Source organism: Pelophylax lessonae (assembly GCF_965119305.1).
Source record: "Pelophylax lessonae genome assembly, chromosome: 4".
Classification (NCBI taxonomy): Eukaryota; Metazoa; Chordata; class Amphibia; order Anura; family Ranidae; genus Pelophylax; species Pelophylax lessonae.
This window is the reverse complement of record NC_138771.1, coordinates 59,060,227-59,077,196: the sequence shown is the minus strand read 5'-3', so window position 1 is coordinate 59,077,196 and position 16,970 is coordinate 59,060,227. Positions and strand designations below refer to the sequence as shown.

Here is a 16,970-nt window from a genome sequence, read left to right as displayed (position 1 = left end):
CTACTGCATACGTGTGAGTTGCGCTGCACTTTCTGAATGATCCCGCTGTCTTCTGGGACCTTTGTGTCTTCCAGAAGGCATTGAGGGGGAAGGAGGAGGGACCGGAAATCTCCTAGACCACTGCACAACAGATGCGGTGATCTTACCTGGAAATGGGAGCATGAACCTGGTTTTGACAGGTATCCGCCCCCCCCCCCCCCCCCCCGAAAGCTACCAAATGTGGCAGCCGAGGGGGGAGAGGCAAACAAGCAGAGCTTTCCCCTTTGGGTGGAGCTCCACTTTAAGTACTCCTGTTTGAGCAAGGCCAGGCAGTAAAATATACCAGCAGAGAGAAACCAGCGGGTATAAGTAGATTTATGACACAGCTCACATCTAAAAGGTTAACATTCATCTCAATAGCCATATTTTTACGATCTAATGTCGTCATATTATAATAAATAATCATATTAAACCGTAATATTAATTGTGATAATGGCAATAATAAAACAATGATAATACTGCACACTGTTGCACTTTTACAGACTGCGCGGCCCAGTATTTTATAGACTAGGCACCTAAAGCAGGCAATAATACGTTAAGCAATTTTCTGCAGGAAAGAAAACTGCTCAATTCCCCAATCAACACCAAATCCCTCCCGTGGAGCTTTAATATTCTGACTGCAGGATGTTTCCCAACCGTCAGAATACAATGATCACTGCTGGCTGCTATAGCTGCCTGCAGTGATCGAATGAAGAAAAAACAAAAAACGACAGGCTGGTTGTACTGAAGTCACTTGATTAATTGAATTCCGTACAACCAACATGCCTATAGACGGATCAAACTTCGACAGGTCCCTGCTGAACTGGCTAAATTTCAATCTATCTATGGCCAGCTTAATTCTGTATTTCCTAATACATGTACAATAATTCACCTAATTCTAGATTACCTAAGAAAACAAAATAATAAATATTACATTTCTAATAAAAAAAACTATACATTTCTAATAAATAAAATAATACAGTTCTAATAAATAAAATAATACAGAATACAATAGTAATAATATTAAATAATACATTTCTAAGAAATAAAATACAGAATACTTTTCATATTTAATATTATTACTAAGGTATTATGTAGTATTTTATTTATATGAAAAGTATTCTGTATTTTATTTCTTCAGAAATGTATGATTTAATATTATTGCTATGGTTTTTATATAGTATTTTATTTAGAATACATTTCTAAGAAATAAAATACGAAATAATTGGGTTTGCACCGATATTGGTAACGGTATCAGTGCCGATAACGAGTATTTTCACGAGTACTCGTTAAAATGCTTCGATACCCGAAACCGATACCTTTGCAGTGTGATTTGAGCCCATACAAAATGAATGGGCTCAAATCGCACTGCAAAGATCTGCAGGCAATTTGAACAAGAACAAGGTGCAATTCCTGTCCAAATCACATGCGGTTTCCCCGCCGATCCTCGGTACTTGTCAATAAAAATCTGGTATCGGTGCAAACTTACGTAAATAGTACAATAATAATATTAAATAATATATTTCTAATAAATAAAATAATGAAATAGTAATAATATTAAGTAATTTTATTTCTAATAAATAAAATAATAAAGGTGATTTGAACAAGAATGTGGTGCATTTCCTGTCCAAATCGCATGCGATTTCCCCGCCGATCCTCGGTACTTGTCAATAAAAATCCGGTATCGGTGCAAACTTACGTAAATAGTACAATAATAATATTAAGTAATATATTTCTAATAAATAAAATAATAAAGGTGATTTGAACAAGAATGTGGTGCATTTCCTGTCCAAATCGCATGCGATTTCCCCGCCGATCCTCGGTACTTGTCAATAAAAATCCGGTATCGGTGCAAACTTACGTAAATAGTACAATAATAATATTAAGTAATATATTTCTAATAAATAAAATAATAAAGGTGATTTGAACAAGAATGTGGTGCAATTCCTGTCCAAATCGCATGCGGTTTCCTCGCCGATCCTCGGTACTTGTCAATAAAAATCCGGTATCAGTGCAAACTTACGTAAATAGTACAATAATAATATTAAATAATCTATTTCTAATAAATAAAATAATGCAATAGTAATAATATTAACTAATATATTTCTAATAAATAAAATAATAAAGATGATTTGAACAAGAATGTGGTGCAATTCCTGTCCAAATCGCATGCGGTTTCCCCGCCGATCCTCGGTACTTGTCAATAAAAATCCGGTATCGGTGCAAACTTACGTAAATAGTACAATAATAATATTAAATAATCTATTTCTAATAAATAAAATAATGCAATAGTAATAATATTAAGTAATATATTTCTGATAAATAAAATAATAAAGGTGATTTGAACAAGAATGTGGTGCAATTCCTGTCCAAATCGCATGCGATTTCCCCGCCGATCCTCGGTACTTGCCAATAAAAATCCGGTATCGGTGCAAACTTACGTAAATAGTACAATAATAATATTAAATAATATATTTCTAATAAATAAAATAATAAATACAATAGTAATAATATTAAATAATACATTTCTAATAAATAAAATAATAAATACAATAGTAATAATATTAAATAATACATTTCTAATAAATAAAATAATAAATACAATAGTAATAATATTAAATAATATATTTCTAATAAATAAAATAATAAATACAATAGTAATAATATAAAATAATACATTTCTAATAAATAAAATAATAAATACAATAGTAATAATATTAAATAATATATTTCTAATAAATAAAATAATAAATACAATAGTAATAATATTAAGTAAAATATTTTTCTAAAAAAATAAAATAATATTCTATCAACAAATTACAAAGGAATAACAGAAGATAAAAGTGAAGTACGAGGTTACCTAGTACAGACGAGTAGTAGAGCGGTGTAATGGTAAACCTGGGAGTCAGGGAGCTCCGGATAACTTATAAAACTTTCATCCTATACCGTATACAGCGAGCTGCGTCTGGGAATCCGAGGCGTTGCTAGGGACGCTTTGCTGGATTCCTGCACAGCAGACGGCACACACCACACCGCACAGATAAACATTAATTTCGGGGAATAGATTCCTAATTTCTCCTCCCAATACAAAGCTATCACAGGCACACACTTACCCGGCCTGGCTGCCTCCCAAGGACAACAACTGAGCTGTAACCATGGAAACCAAGCATAGCCTGCAGGGCCATGGGGAGGAGAGGAGGGAGGACAGAATTCTGCTCATGGTCACAGTCTCTCATTGTTTACACATAGACTGCCAATAATGAGTACTGTATGTATAGTTCACTTACCACCATATACAACACTTTTCCATAGCAACAGCTTAAAAACCAATAAAAAAAAAAAAATCACAAACATAATGATACTAAAAAGGATTTCTGATTCTTGGATCCTGATCATAGCTGACTTTTCTTACAATAAAACAATTAAACTCTTATAAGGCATATATGTGGCAGCAAGAGAAGTGAGTTTTTATGCACCCAGCCACCGCACAGCGGCCTGAGAATGTGTGCTGAGAATGTGCTCACCGCGCGCTCCCAGCACCATGACTACGCTGTCACTAACAGTCCCCTGGACACGGGACCATCATGACAGCCAATCACCGCAATTATATGACAGATGCGGCGCCGCCTCCCACGCAGTAAAGTCTACTTAACCGCTTCAATACCGGCACTTTTACCCCCCACCTTCCTACCCAGGCCAAATTTTCAGCTTTCAGCGTTGTCACACTTTGAATGAAAATTGCGCAGTCATGCAACACTGTACCCATCAGAAATTTGTATCATTTTTTTTTCACACAAATAGAGCGTTCTTTTGGTGTTATTTAGAGTCCATTCACACTGCTGCGACTTGTGAGGCGACTTGTGTGCCCTCAAGTTGCCCCAAGTTTCTTGACATAACAAAAGCAATGTTAATCAATCAGTTCCATCTTAATTGCCACTACTGAAGTCGCTCCGACTTCAGAAAAGGGTCCTGTACTACTTTGAGGCGACTTGTATCCGACTTGTCCCATAGACTTCAATGGGAGTCGCCTCCTTATATTATTTGAAGCGACTTGTGATCCGACTTTCCATTAAAATGGTCCAGAACCAGAAAAAAAGATCAGTTTTCTTAGAATTTTTTAGTAGCACAGACATAGGGCTCCTCTCCACCTGGGCATTTTTGTTGCAGGCATTTATCGGGCATTTTTGGAGGCAGGCATGATTTTTTTTTGGATTTAGTGTCTGGGGGGTCTAAAAGGTGTACCTGTGAAGTTTCAGCTCTGTAGCATGTCCAGAACCAGAAAAAAAGATAATTTTTCTTAGAATTTTTAGTAGCACAGGCATAGGGCTCCGCTCCACCTGGGCGTTTTTGTTGCAGGCATTTATCGGGCATTTTTTGGGCATCTTTGGATTCATGCCTGCCACCAAAGACGCCCAAAAAATGCCCGATAAATACCAGCAACAAAAACGCCCAGGTGGAGCGGAGCCCTATGCCTGTGCTACTAAAAATAAGAAAAATTATCTTTTTTTTCTGGTTCCGGACATGCTACAGAGCTGAAACTTCACAGATTCACTTTTAGACCCCCCCAGACACTAAATCCAAAAAAAGTCATGTCTGCCTCCAAAAATGCCCGATAAATGCCTGCAACAAAACCACCCATTTTTTTTTCAATAGTTTTTTCAATAATTGGCTCTCTATCAAAAATGACAATTTTTAAGAACTTTTTTTGTGTGATTGAGCATGACCCAGAACCATCATATTCTGATTGGCCAAATACAAAGTTGTACAAAGTCATCTATCATTCAAGTCGCGCTGAATATGCGCAAAGTCGCGCTAACAAGTCGCCCCTTATGAGGCGACTTAGAGGTCATGGCAGTGTGAACCGGCTCTTAATCACTGCTGGGTTTTTAAATTTTTTGCAAATAAATAAATAAAAAAAAGTTTTTTTCCCCTTCGTTTCGGTCAGAAAATTTTATAATTAAGTAATTTTTCTCTTTCACTGATGGGCACTAAAAGGCAGCACTGACTGGCATTTCTGATAGGCACTGATTGGCATCTGTAATGGGCACAGATTGGCACTGACCGGCATTACTGCTGGGCACTGTTAGGGCTGCACAGATAATCACTGTGTGGCGCGCCCCCCGAGGACATGCATGCATGGTAAGACTGGGCTGACTTCACATGACGTCATCTTAGAATGAGAGGGGATCCCGCCAGCCGTCATTTGTCCATACGTCGGGCGGGAGGGAGGAAGTTAAAAGGCTGTGAGGGCCGGCCATAAACTGAGCAGATTTCTTTCCTCCAACCACAGTGCTCACCAGGGAATCCCTCCCGCCAAGACATTGTGTTCTCCCAGCAGGGGGCTGGAGAAGCTGTCCCCGCCATGAGAACCCAGCGATTATTGCTAGCAGCTAGAACTAGCGATAATCACATGTAAAACCTGGCAGATTGATTGATCGATCAACTTGGGTACATTCAGCCCTCCCATACATGGTTGGAATCTTGAGATTCGAACCATCTATGGCCGGTTCAGGAGGTGGCATTAAGGTCACGCTCACAACTGCACATTTCCTAAACATGGGTCAAAACACACAAAAATGTGCATTTTGCCGTGCGTTTCAGAAACACGCTACAATCGCAGGTCAGCCATTGTGATCAATTGTTAATGGCACCCCAAGCATGAGTAGCAGACATCGATTTTTCTGCACGTCTGTCTTGTGACAAAGGACCATACAAACGTGAAAAAACACACTGAAAAAATGCCCGACCAAGAAGGTTCTGGAGCTACTTTGGGGGTGTTTGTTGCATGTAGGGGAGCCCATCCAAGTAATTGAGCTTCCCCAGACACAGTGCGCATTAATATGGTAGAACACGCAAAAAAAGAAAACGCAAGTGGGAACGACGCGGGTTAAAGTAGAACAAAGGGCTTGTTCACATTAGTGTTGGACTCTGAAGAGCGTTCTACATTCGGATTGCGTTGTATCGCCTCCTCATTGCCTGCTTTAACCCCTTGATCGCCGCACTATTGCACCGCAATTACACACATTCTTCACAGTTGCGGAGCGCTTGCAGAGTGGCCCCATTTACTTGAATGAGTTGCGTTTGATTGGCGCTACGCCCACCAAAAGTGATAGGGGATATAATTTCTAACGCAGCATGTGGTACAGCCCCAGCTGCTGCTTCTGCTTTTAACATTCATTCACTGACTATCCTACTCTGTGACTATCCTACCCCCCTCAGGTCAGGCACCTTGACACGATCCCCTTTACTCACAATACTGTTTTCCAGGATCTCCAGTGTCTCCTGCCCAGTCAGCTTTCCTGGACCTGTGGGTTCAGCTCCGTTCCTCGGGGCCCTCAGGATGACCTCCTGATACCCCGTGCCACTGCTACAGAGGAGGAGGCAACCGCCACCCTCCTCTGGGACTCTGCTCACCAGCCAAAGACCCCACAGCACGTGCTCCTGACTTTTTTACAGTATCCCAGAATGAACCGAGACAGCCTGTCTCTACCAATCGCCAGGACTGTATCAAAGCCTGTGTACCCATTGGTCGGGTTTCCTCCCACTGTCCAACATGCCTCCCTATTAGACCAGTGTGAAACATTCCTCTAGACCAGGGATCCTCAATCTACGGCCCTCCAGCTGTTGAGGAACTACACATCCCATGAGGCATTGTAAAACTCTGACATTCACAGACATGAGTAGGCATGATGGGAATTGTAGTTTCTGTACAGCTGGAGGGCCATAGTTTGAAGACCCTTGCTCTAGACCCAATGAATCACACACTGAGCAGACCTCACTAACAGATCCTGCTCTCTGCTAGACAGAAAGCAATATAGATTTGCCTGCTGCTCCTCTGATAGGCAGACAGAGCCAAAAACTATACAATCTCACTAGCACCTACCTAGGAGGGTGCTATATATATACTGGTATGGACTGGGTAATGTGTTAGGAAGGAAAGGATGTCACATCGTTTAATGGAAATGAAAATTTTCAACCTACAGAGGGCTAAATTCACAGACCCCCCGAAAATCAAAGTGAAAAAATGATGCAGCAGGCTAGTCCATTTTGCTGAAATTTTATTGCAGCAACTCAAAATGGTACTCAGTAGTTTGTATGGCCCCCACGTGCTTGTACGTCAGGGGATGCTCCTAATGAGATGACGGATGGTGTCCTGGGGTATTTCCTCCCAGATCTGGACCAGGGCATCACTGAGCTCCTGAACAGACTGAGGTGCAACCTGGGGCCGTTGGATGGACCAAAACATAATGTCCCAGAGGTTTTTTTATTGGATTTAAGTCAGGCGAGCGGGGGGGGGGGCATTCAATGGTATGAATTCCTTCATTCTTCAGGAACTGGCTGCACTCTCGCCACATGAGGCCGGGCATTGTTGTGCACCAGGAGGAACCCAGGACCCACTGCACCAGCATAGGGTCTGACAATGGGTCCAAAGATTTCATCCCAATACCTAACGGCAGTCAGGGTGCTATTGTCTAGCTTATAGAAGTCTGTGTGTCCCTCTATGGATTTGCCTCCCTAGACCATCACTGACCCACCACCAAACCAGTCATGCTGAACGATGTTACAGGCAGCATAACATTCTCCATGGCTTTTCCAGACCCTTTCATATCTATCACATGTGCTCAGGGTGAACCTGCTCTTATCTGTGAAAAGCACAGGGCGCCAGTGGCAGATCTGCCAATTCTGGTGTTCAATGGCAAATGCCAATCGAGCTCCACAGTGCCTGGCAGTGAGCACAGGGCCCACTAAAGGACATCGGGCCCTCAGGCCACCCTCATGAAGTCTGTTTCTGATTGTTTGGTCAGTCATTAACACCAGTGGTCTGCCGGAGGTCATTTTGTAGGGCTCTGGCAGTGCTCATCCTGTTCCTCCTTGCACAAAGGAGCAGATCCCGGTCCTGCTGATGGGTTAAGGACCTTCTATGGCCCTGTCCAGCTCTTCTAGAGTAACTGCCTGTCTCCTGAAATCTCCTCCATGCTCTTGAGACTGTGCTGGGGGACATGGCAAACCTTCTGGCAATGGCACGTATTAATGTGCCATCCTGGCGGAGTTGGACTGCCTGTAGCATGAGGTATCGCCTCATGCTACCAGTAGTGACACTGACTCTAGCCAAAATGTAAAACTAGTAAAAAACAGTCAGAAAAGATGAGTAGGGAAAAAAAATTCTCCACCTGTAAAACCATTCCTGTTTTGGAGGTCGTCTCACTGTTGCCCATCTAGTGCACCTGTTAATTTTATTAACACCAAATCAGGAAAACCTGATTAAAGCGGAGTTCCACCCAAAAGTGGAACTTCCGCTTTAAATAGTCCTAACCCCCTGACATGCCATATTTGGCATGTCATTTTGGGGGGGGGGGGGGGGGCGGGTACCTAGTTTTGACAAGTACCCGCTCCCACTTCCGCTCGGAGCGCCGCGGCACCCTGAGCGGAAGTTCTCCTCTCTCCCTCCCTCCCTGCAATCTTTTGGGACATGTCAGAGGTCCCAGAAGATTGCCGGCCAATCACGGTGCATAGCGCAACTCGCGCATGCGCAGTGCGTACCCGGCTGTGAGGCCGCAAACCGTCACAGCCGGGTGCCCACATCAATGATGCCGGCGCCGCGGAGCAGAGAGGGAGAAGACGGCGCACCGCTGGACCGTGGGACAGGTGAGTGTTCGGTTAGGCTGGAACTCCGCTTTAACAACCCCCTCTGCTACTTAACTGACCAGATTAATATCCCAGGAGTTTAATTGACTTGATCCTATACTCTGATTAAAAAGTGTTACTTTTTTTGAGCAGTGTATATAAAAACTAGCAGAAAGAAATACAATGACTATTTACTATAAGAAATACTAGTACTTTATTTTCCACTTCATAAATTAAAATCTTTGGTCTCCAATCATTTGTGAATTTTCCATAATACACACATATTCTGATATCTCATGAAGTTGCTTTTGCATTATAATGGGAAAAAAAACTAGCATGGATGGGAGAATGTGGGGTCCTTTATTATGATCTGTATGTGCCGACTTGAAGCTGAAGTTTAATCTGCTTCTCTTTCACCTTCCCTAGTTCCTCTTTTCCCCTCATAAACATGCTGAAAAAAAAAAAAAGTAAAGAAAACCGGATTTCATTCTTTAAATTTTAGAGCTAGTGACATCATTACTGGGTTTCTGCGCTTCTCTATAAAGTTCAGGTTTATCATGGCGGGTGGGAGGGACCATTAAGGTGCTGTATATAGCTTTCAAAAAGCATCACAGCACCCTGCTTCAGTACTCCTCTCAAACACCCTCAGCCCTGAAGGAGTGGGCTGGCTCTTGGGAGGAGTTATGCAAATATCAAATTCACCCTAATAATTGGATATCCTTCTGGAGGAACAGGTGTTTCTATGCAAGCCAACTGCCCAAGATAACACCATCATGGGATGCTGAGCTTCCATGATTTAACCACTTGCCGACCTCCGCACGACTATTTACTGCGGCGGTCAGCCCCTCACAGGCAAAGCGACGTAGTACTAAGTCACTAGCCTGTGAGGCTTCTAGGGAGCGAGCGCCGCCGGAGGCGCGGTCACGGAATGCCCCCGCCACCGGAAGAAAGGCAGGCGGCTAATGTAAACAAAGCCGCCTGTCATTCTTCCCTGTGTAAGAATGGAGATCAGATGGTTCTACTATGTAGGACCGTTGATCTCTGTTCTTACACTAGTAGCCATGTCCAATCACAGTTAGAAGCACGCCCCCAGACACACTTAACCCCTCCCTCTCCAATACAGTTAACTCCTTCACTGCCAGTGTCATTTTTACAGTAACAGTGCATATGTATAGCACTGATTACTGTAGTAATGTCACTGGTAACCCCAAAAGTGTCAAAAATGTCAGTCAAGGGTCTGATCTGTCCGCCGCAATGTCGCAGTCCCGCAAAAAAAAAAAAAAAAAAAAAAAAAAAAAAAAAAAAAAAAAATCGCAGATCGCCATAACTCGTAAAAAAAAAAAAAAAAAACAAACAACAAAAATCTTTCCCTTTGTTAGTAAACGCGATAACTTTTGCGCAAACCAATCAAAATACGCTTTTTGTGATTTTTTTTTTTTACCAAACATATGTAGCATAAAACAAAATTGGCCGAAAATGTTAAAAAATTTAGATTTTTACATTTTTTGGGGGGGAATTTCATATAAAAAAAAAAGTGAAAAATATTGTTATTTTTGCAAAATTGATGCTCTTTTTTTGTTTATAGCGCATGATCAAAAAAAAAAAAATCGCACAGGTGATCAAATACCACCAAAAGAAAGCTCTGTTTGTGGGGAAAAAAGGACGTGAAATTAGTTTAGGTACAGCGTCGCACGATCGCGCAATTGTCCGTTAAAGTCACGCAGTAAAAAAAAAAAAAAAAAAAAAAAAAAAAAAAAAAAATCGCAAAAAACCCCCTGGTCAGGAAGGGGGTAAAATCTTCCGGGGCTTAAGTGGTTAACTGAAATCTATCCAAAGAGGTGGGCCAAAAACAGTAAGGTTGGGGAGAAAGGGCTGAATGATTCTGGATGTCCTCCAGTCAGCAAATGAGGTGGGCTGTGACTTCTGCTGCAACGTCTAAATGCACATTGTGAGAAGGTGCATTAAAAGCGGAGTTCCACTTCCGCTTTAAATAGTCCTAACCCCCTGACATGCCACATTTGGCATGTCATTTTTTTGGGGGGGGGGGGGGGGGGGGAGCGGGTACCTAGTTTTGACATGTACCCGCTCCCACTTCCGCTCGGAGCGCCGCGGCGCCCTGAGCGGTAGTTCTCCTCTCTCCCTACCATCTTCTGGGACATGTCAGAGGTCCCAGAAGATTGCCGGCCAATCACGACGCATAGCGCAACTCGCGCATGCGCAGTGCGTACCCGGCTGTGAAGCCGCAAACTGTCACAGCCGGGTGCCCACACCAGTGATGCCGGCGCCGCGGAGCAGAGAGGGAGAAGACGGCGCATCGCTGGACCGTGGGACAGGTGAGTGTGCGGTTAGGCTGGAACTCCGCTTTAAAACAATTTCAGTACAGCAGAGGAGCCTGTACAACTGTGCAAAACTGAAGATAAGGCTGGAGTTCAGCTTGCTGACCGCCCTATAGCACTTTTACTGCTACAGGGCGGTAGCCATGCACCGGATCACACACATATACACACACACACACACACACACACACACACTGTATGTACAGTGGGGATCGAAAGTTTGGGCACCCCAGGTAAAAATTTGTATTAATGTGCATAAAGAAGCCAAGGAAAGATGGAAAAATCTCAAAGGCATCAAATTACAGATTAGACATTCTTATAATATGTCAACAAAAGTTAGATTTTATTTCCATCATTTACACTTTCAAAATAACAGAAAACAAAAAAAAGGCGTCTGCAAAAGTTTGGGCACCCTGCAGAGTTAATATCTTGTACTGCCCCCTTTGCCAAGTATCACAGCTTGTAAACGCTTTTTGTAGCCAGCCAAGAGTCTTTCAATTCTTGTTTGAGGTATCTTTGCCCATTCTTCCTTATAAGGCTACGTTCACATCTTGGCGTTGCAATTTACAGGCATTTTTTCAGGCGTTTTAACAGGCGTTTTTGTGCAGGCGTTTTTGTGCAGGCGTTTTTGGGTTGACTAGTGACCAATGGAAAAAAATAAAAACGCCAGTAATCTGCCCAAAAAGAAGCTCATGTACTTTTTCGAGTGTTGAGCGTTTTGCTTAAAACGTCAAAACGCTCAGATGTGAACAGGGGCCATTATAATGAATAGGATTTTTCTTGGGCGTTTTTTGAGCCGGTGTTCCTGCAAAGCAGAGACTACAATCCATCTCTTCCCTTAGTAAAAGCAACACACAAAGTACACAAAAACACTGGCTAGGCACACAGTTAACCCTTTGATCGCGCCCTAGCTGTTTAACCCCTTCCCAGCCAGTGTCATTAGTACAGTGACAGTGCATATTTTTAGCACTGATCACTGTATTCGTGTCACTGGTTTCCACATAGTGTCAAAAGTGACAGTTGGGGGGTTTATTTACTAAAGCTAGAGAGGGCAAAATTTTTCACAATTCTTCAGAGAAACCAATCAGCTTCCAGGTTTTACTGACTAAGCTTAATTGAACAAGCTGAGGTTAGAAGCGGATTGGTTTTCTATGCAGAATTGTGACTAATTTTACCCTCTCAAGCTTTAGTAAATAAACCCCTAGTGTTCAATTGACCGCAACAATATCGCAGTCCCGCTCTAGCTCACTGATCGCCGTCAATACTAGTATAAAAATAAATACAAATTTTATAAACATACCCCATAGTTTGTAGACGCTAGAACATTTGTGTAAACCAATCAATATGCGCTTATTGGGGATTAAAAAAAAAAAAAAAAAAAAAAGAAAAAAATGCAGCGGTAATCAAATACAGTAAAACCTTGGATTGCGAGCATAATTCGTTCCGGAAGCATGCTTGTAATCCAAAGCACTCTTATATCAAAGCGAATTTCCCCATAAGAAATAATGGAAACTCAGATGATTCGTTCCACAACCATTTATTCATAAATCCTTCAGTTTATAGTCCATATAAAAAGATTATAGCATTGCGATAGGTTATATAACCATAAAATGTCCATCCACAAATAGCCGCTTCCACAAGGGGATTAGAAGCAAAATCCAGCAGGAGCTACAGAGTATCAAAGAGAAGAAAGGCGCCTCTAAGTGTAGCAATATGGTTCCATTTAATGAAGGTACAACATTTAGCAACTCACATGGTTGATGAATAAAACAGGCACATCTAAGTATGCAGGCATCCGGGGTAAAGCTGTCCACAGGGACTATCTTCTGCACCGCCGGCTGCCAGTCTGTAATCCTGACCGGGAAGACCACCCTGCAGTAAAGGGATCTGAAAGCGAGGGGCAGCATGGAAGGGATGACGTAGATGGCGGTGTGGAGGATGGTCTATGTGGACAGCTTTAGCCTGGATGCCTGCATCCTTAGATCTGCCTGTTCCAATCATCAACCATGTGAGTTGCTAAATGTTGTACCTTCATTAAATTTAACTATATTGCTACACTTAGAGGCGCCTCTCTTCTCTTTTATACTCAGCTGTGACTTGAGGCTACTTGTATATCAAGACATCGCTTGTAAACCAAGTCAAAATTTATTTGAAAATTTTGCTTGTCTTGCAAAGCGCTCTTAAACCAAGTTACTCTCAAACCAAGGTTTTACTGTACCACCAAAAGAAAGCTATTTGTGGGGAATTAAAATGAGAAATTTTATTTGGGTACAGTGTTGCACAAACGCACAATTGTCAGTTAAAATAGATGGCCTGGTCTTGAAGGGTAAATAAATCTTCCGTGGTCAAGTGGTTAATAGAAAAAAAAAAAAAAAAAAAAGGAAAATCAGCATTCTAAAAAGTCTTAATATTTGAAGTTTATGGCCCGAGAAAATATTAAGTGTGAGGAGTGTGTGGGGAGGGGATGGGGGGGGGGGTATAGGCAGGGCAGCAATCAGAAATTTTGGGGCCCCTTACACAGCTTTAGGCCTGGGCCCTCCGGGCCTGACCACCAGGTTACATCTTCCTCCTCTGCGGGGGCCTGTGAATGCATAGGATTGGCTGCTAGGATGCCAGGCAGTCCTAGCAACCAATAATTTTGACAGCGGTAGCCAGCAGCAGGATGGGAGTCAGGAGTCAGTGCAGCGGGTGGCACCAGCGGGAGTCAGAACTAGTTGTCAGTGTAGGGGAGGAAAGGAACAAAAGAGGTGCCAACTTGGAGCAAGGGGCATCCCGAGGGACTGGGCCCCTCGGGACACCCGGGCCCCCTACATCTGTATGGGCTGTACCCCCCTGATGGCAGCCCTGGGTATAGGTAGAGCCCAGAGAACAGCCTTAACTCCTTGATCGCCAAGGTACTGTTATAAATGCCAGTATTTAGGGGCTTAAAACAAGCTCAAAGCTGCAGCCATGATCTTGGTATTTTTTCCAGGCAGCGATCAGCTGTCATGTAAAAGTCATTGCTATTACACTAATGAGAAAGTGTGCCCCCCCCCCCAAAGCTTATTTGCTCCTTTGTAATAGCTATAGAGATAAATAAAAAAAAAATCAAGTGTTAAAAAAATTAAAATGTAATAAAATAAATAATAATTTTTTTTAAAAATGAAAAGCTCCCCCATCATCCTGTGCCACACATAGTAGGCGAACCTCAGAGTGAGGGCAATAAATCAAGGGTTCAGTCTACCTGTAAAGGCTTTTAAAACTTCACCTATGGAAATTTTTATGGAAAGTCTTGACGCGTTTGGTGTTTATTTACTCGGCACAGCCTTGTCTTTTTTACTTTACCCAAATATGGGCATCATATTGTGTTCACTAAAAGAAAGTGCAGCTCAGCTTACATTCTCAGGACAAGTGACGCCCATTCGTATGGGGATCATGTCACCTACTCCAGCCAGTCTAGAGGCTTAAAACCCAGAAGAAGATATCAGGAGCCATCAAGGGATCCAACAGTCGTATCTCCAGGATATACTTTGGACTTTAAGAGCCGGTTCACACTGAGGCGATCCGACTTGCTGGGGCGACCTGTGAAGTTGCGGTGCACAGCGCGCACCGCAACCTCGGAGCGACATGCACGGACTTAATATCATTGAAGTCAATGCAGGTCGCTCCAGGTCGCCCCAAAGTAGTAGAACGGGTCCTGTGCTAATCTATGGCAGGCGACCCACGGCGACTTGGCAGGCGACCAAGTCGCTTGACAAGTCGCCCCAGTGTGAACCGGCTCTAATTCCGCTTTAACTCTGCATTCACACCAGTGTGTTTTGTAAACATGCAACAAAACACACAAACGTGCTTCAGAAACGCGCTGAAATCGCCGCTCGCACTTGTGGTGCCATTAATTGTTAATGGCACCCCAACCTCTGGTAGTAGACGTGCATTTTGCCGTGCGTTTGTCGCGCAACAAAATGTGCTACACGCTCGCACTGAAAAAACACCCCAAGCTCAACGATTGAAAAGGCCCAGGAGCTACTCTGGGGAGTTTGTAGCGCAAATGGGCTGCCCTTGGCGCAATGCACGTTAAGGCATGAACTAATGCGAGCAGGAACGCACATTCCTGCTATGCACAGGTGTGAATGGGGCCTAAGGCGGATGTGTTGTTGGAAAATGATGCTCCAAACATGCAGTATTTTCCAGAATTCTTTGTACTCCAGCATAGCCCACACCATCATCCCTCCAATGCTCAGCAGTTCAATTAGAACGTGCAAATAAGGCAGACTTCAGGAATAGTTTCCCCCTATGCAGATTTTGGGGTGAAGTGAGCAGCCAGGGATATTAGAACCCCAGAATTAGAAGGAAGTAAAATCTTGTCATATGAATAAATGAAGCTGGAAGTACTCCATGCCTCTCAAGCACCTAACAGACATAAAGATGAATCGGCTGTGCCGGGGTACATAAAGCACTTTAATTTGATGCTTAAAGCTGAATTCAAGGCAGGAGAAAAGACAAAAATTAGGCCCCCTTTATAGATCCGATCAGGTCCTCCTGTCCGTTTTTCAGATGGACCTGATCAGATCCTCCATTCTCCTCTATGGAGCGGCGGATAAAAACAAGCTTGTGTCCATTTACACCCGCCCACCTCCAATCCCACCTGATCAGGCAAAAAAAAAAAAAAAAAAAAAAAAAAAAAAAACACAGGAGGGGGATACGCTCCCCTCTGTATGGCCTGGATCGGATCAGAGGGCAGTCAGGTGTAAATGGACAACCGGTCCGTTTACATCCGACTGCCCATACAGCAGAGCGGGCTGTGCTCAGCATAAGCTGAGGATCACGGATTGGTCATCCACCTGCTCTGCTCAGTGGGGCGGGGGGGGGAAAATCAGCAGAAAGATCCCCTGATGAGCAAACCAGATAAAGACAGATTCCGCCAAATGTGAAAGGGGCCTTAGGGTAGGATTAGACATCTAAATCTCCCTTTCCTCTGAAAACCAATTGGATCTTGCTTCAGAGGCTGACAGGACGTCTGTTTTAATACCGTTTTTGACAAATGCGCTGCATCTGCGTGCATTGCATGCAATTGCAAGGTGTTGGCGATGTTTCCCCATTTGCTTGACTGAGTGGCGTTTGGCGGGCTTGCAGACTGCCAATCACTACATGTTGGTTGAACTTTGTAGTGGGCTCTAAGGGTAGCATTGCGGTTACGGCATGTAAACATCCCTGTCCGCTGCCTATTGCAGCTGAAGGGGGGGCAGTTGGCAAAACACCAGTCAGTCGCGCTTTTTTGCTAACCCTTTCAACTGCAAGTCTGAATGAAGGCTTAATGTGACACTAAACTCTGGTTACAAAAGCCTGTATTGCCTCCTCCAAACTGCCAATCTCTTTTTAATTTTTCTGCTGTGATCCGACTTCCTGTTACAGGGTGGCTACGTTCATACCCCACGGTCCTACTGTATGTAGGAACATGCTTGTGCCCGAGATGGACTATGGGATTTGTAGTGTACATAAAAAAACAGTACAAATGTCTGCAACTAAAGTGCACTGGGGGGTGGTGGGGGGGGGGGGGGGGGTTGGGGGGGAGGTTTGGGCGCTTACAGAGGGCATTACAAGATGGCAGAAAAACACAGTAACAATTTCATGAAAAATAGATTATCTACTTGCCTAGTGGGCACATTTACCCCCTTCCTACCCAGGCCAATTTTCAGCTTTCAGCGCGGTCACACTTTGAATAACAATTGCGCAGTCATGCAACACTGTAGCCATATGACGTTTTTATCATTCTTTTCACACAAATAGAGCTTTATTTTGGTGGCATTTAATCACAGCTGGGTTTTTTATTCCTTAGTAAAAAAAGAACGAAAAGTTTGAAAAAAAAAAAGTTTTTTTTTAGTTTGTGTCAATAAATTTTGTAAATAATTTTTCTCCTTCGCTGTTGTGCGCTCATGAGGCGGCACTAAAGAGTACTGATTAGGTGGCACAGGTGAGGAGGCACAAATGAGCAGGCACTGACTGGCATCACTA

The 16,970-nt window shown here is 43.1% G+C and overlaps 1 protein-coding gene across 2 annotated transcripts in view; it reads right to left on the bottom strand.

Annotated features, from left to right (window-relative positions):
- Positions 1 to 3,226, bottom strand: part of TTLL13 (tubulin tyrosine ligase like 13) — a 92,886-nt gene extending 89,660 nt beyond the window's left edge. The window contains exon 1 of one of the 2 annotated variants that reach the window (XM_082253224.1): positions 3,132 to 3,226. The gene's annotated coding sequence lies outside the window, so the exon portion shown is untranslated. Of the gene's footprint in view, positions 1 to 2,878; positions 3,110 to 3,131 lie in introns of those variants that run through there. The other variant, XM_082253223.1, reaches the window with a different exon arrangement.
- Between the last annotated feature and the right edge of the window lie 13,744 nt (positions 3,227 to 16,970).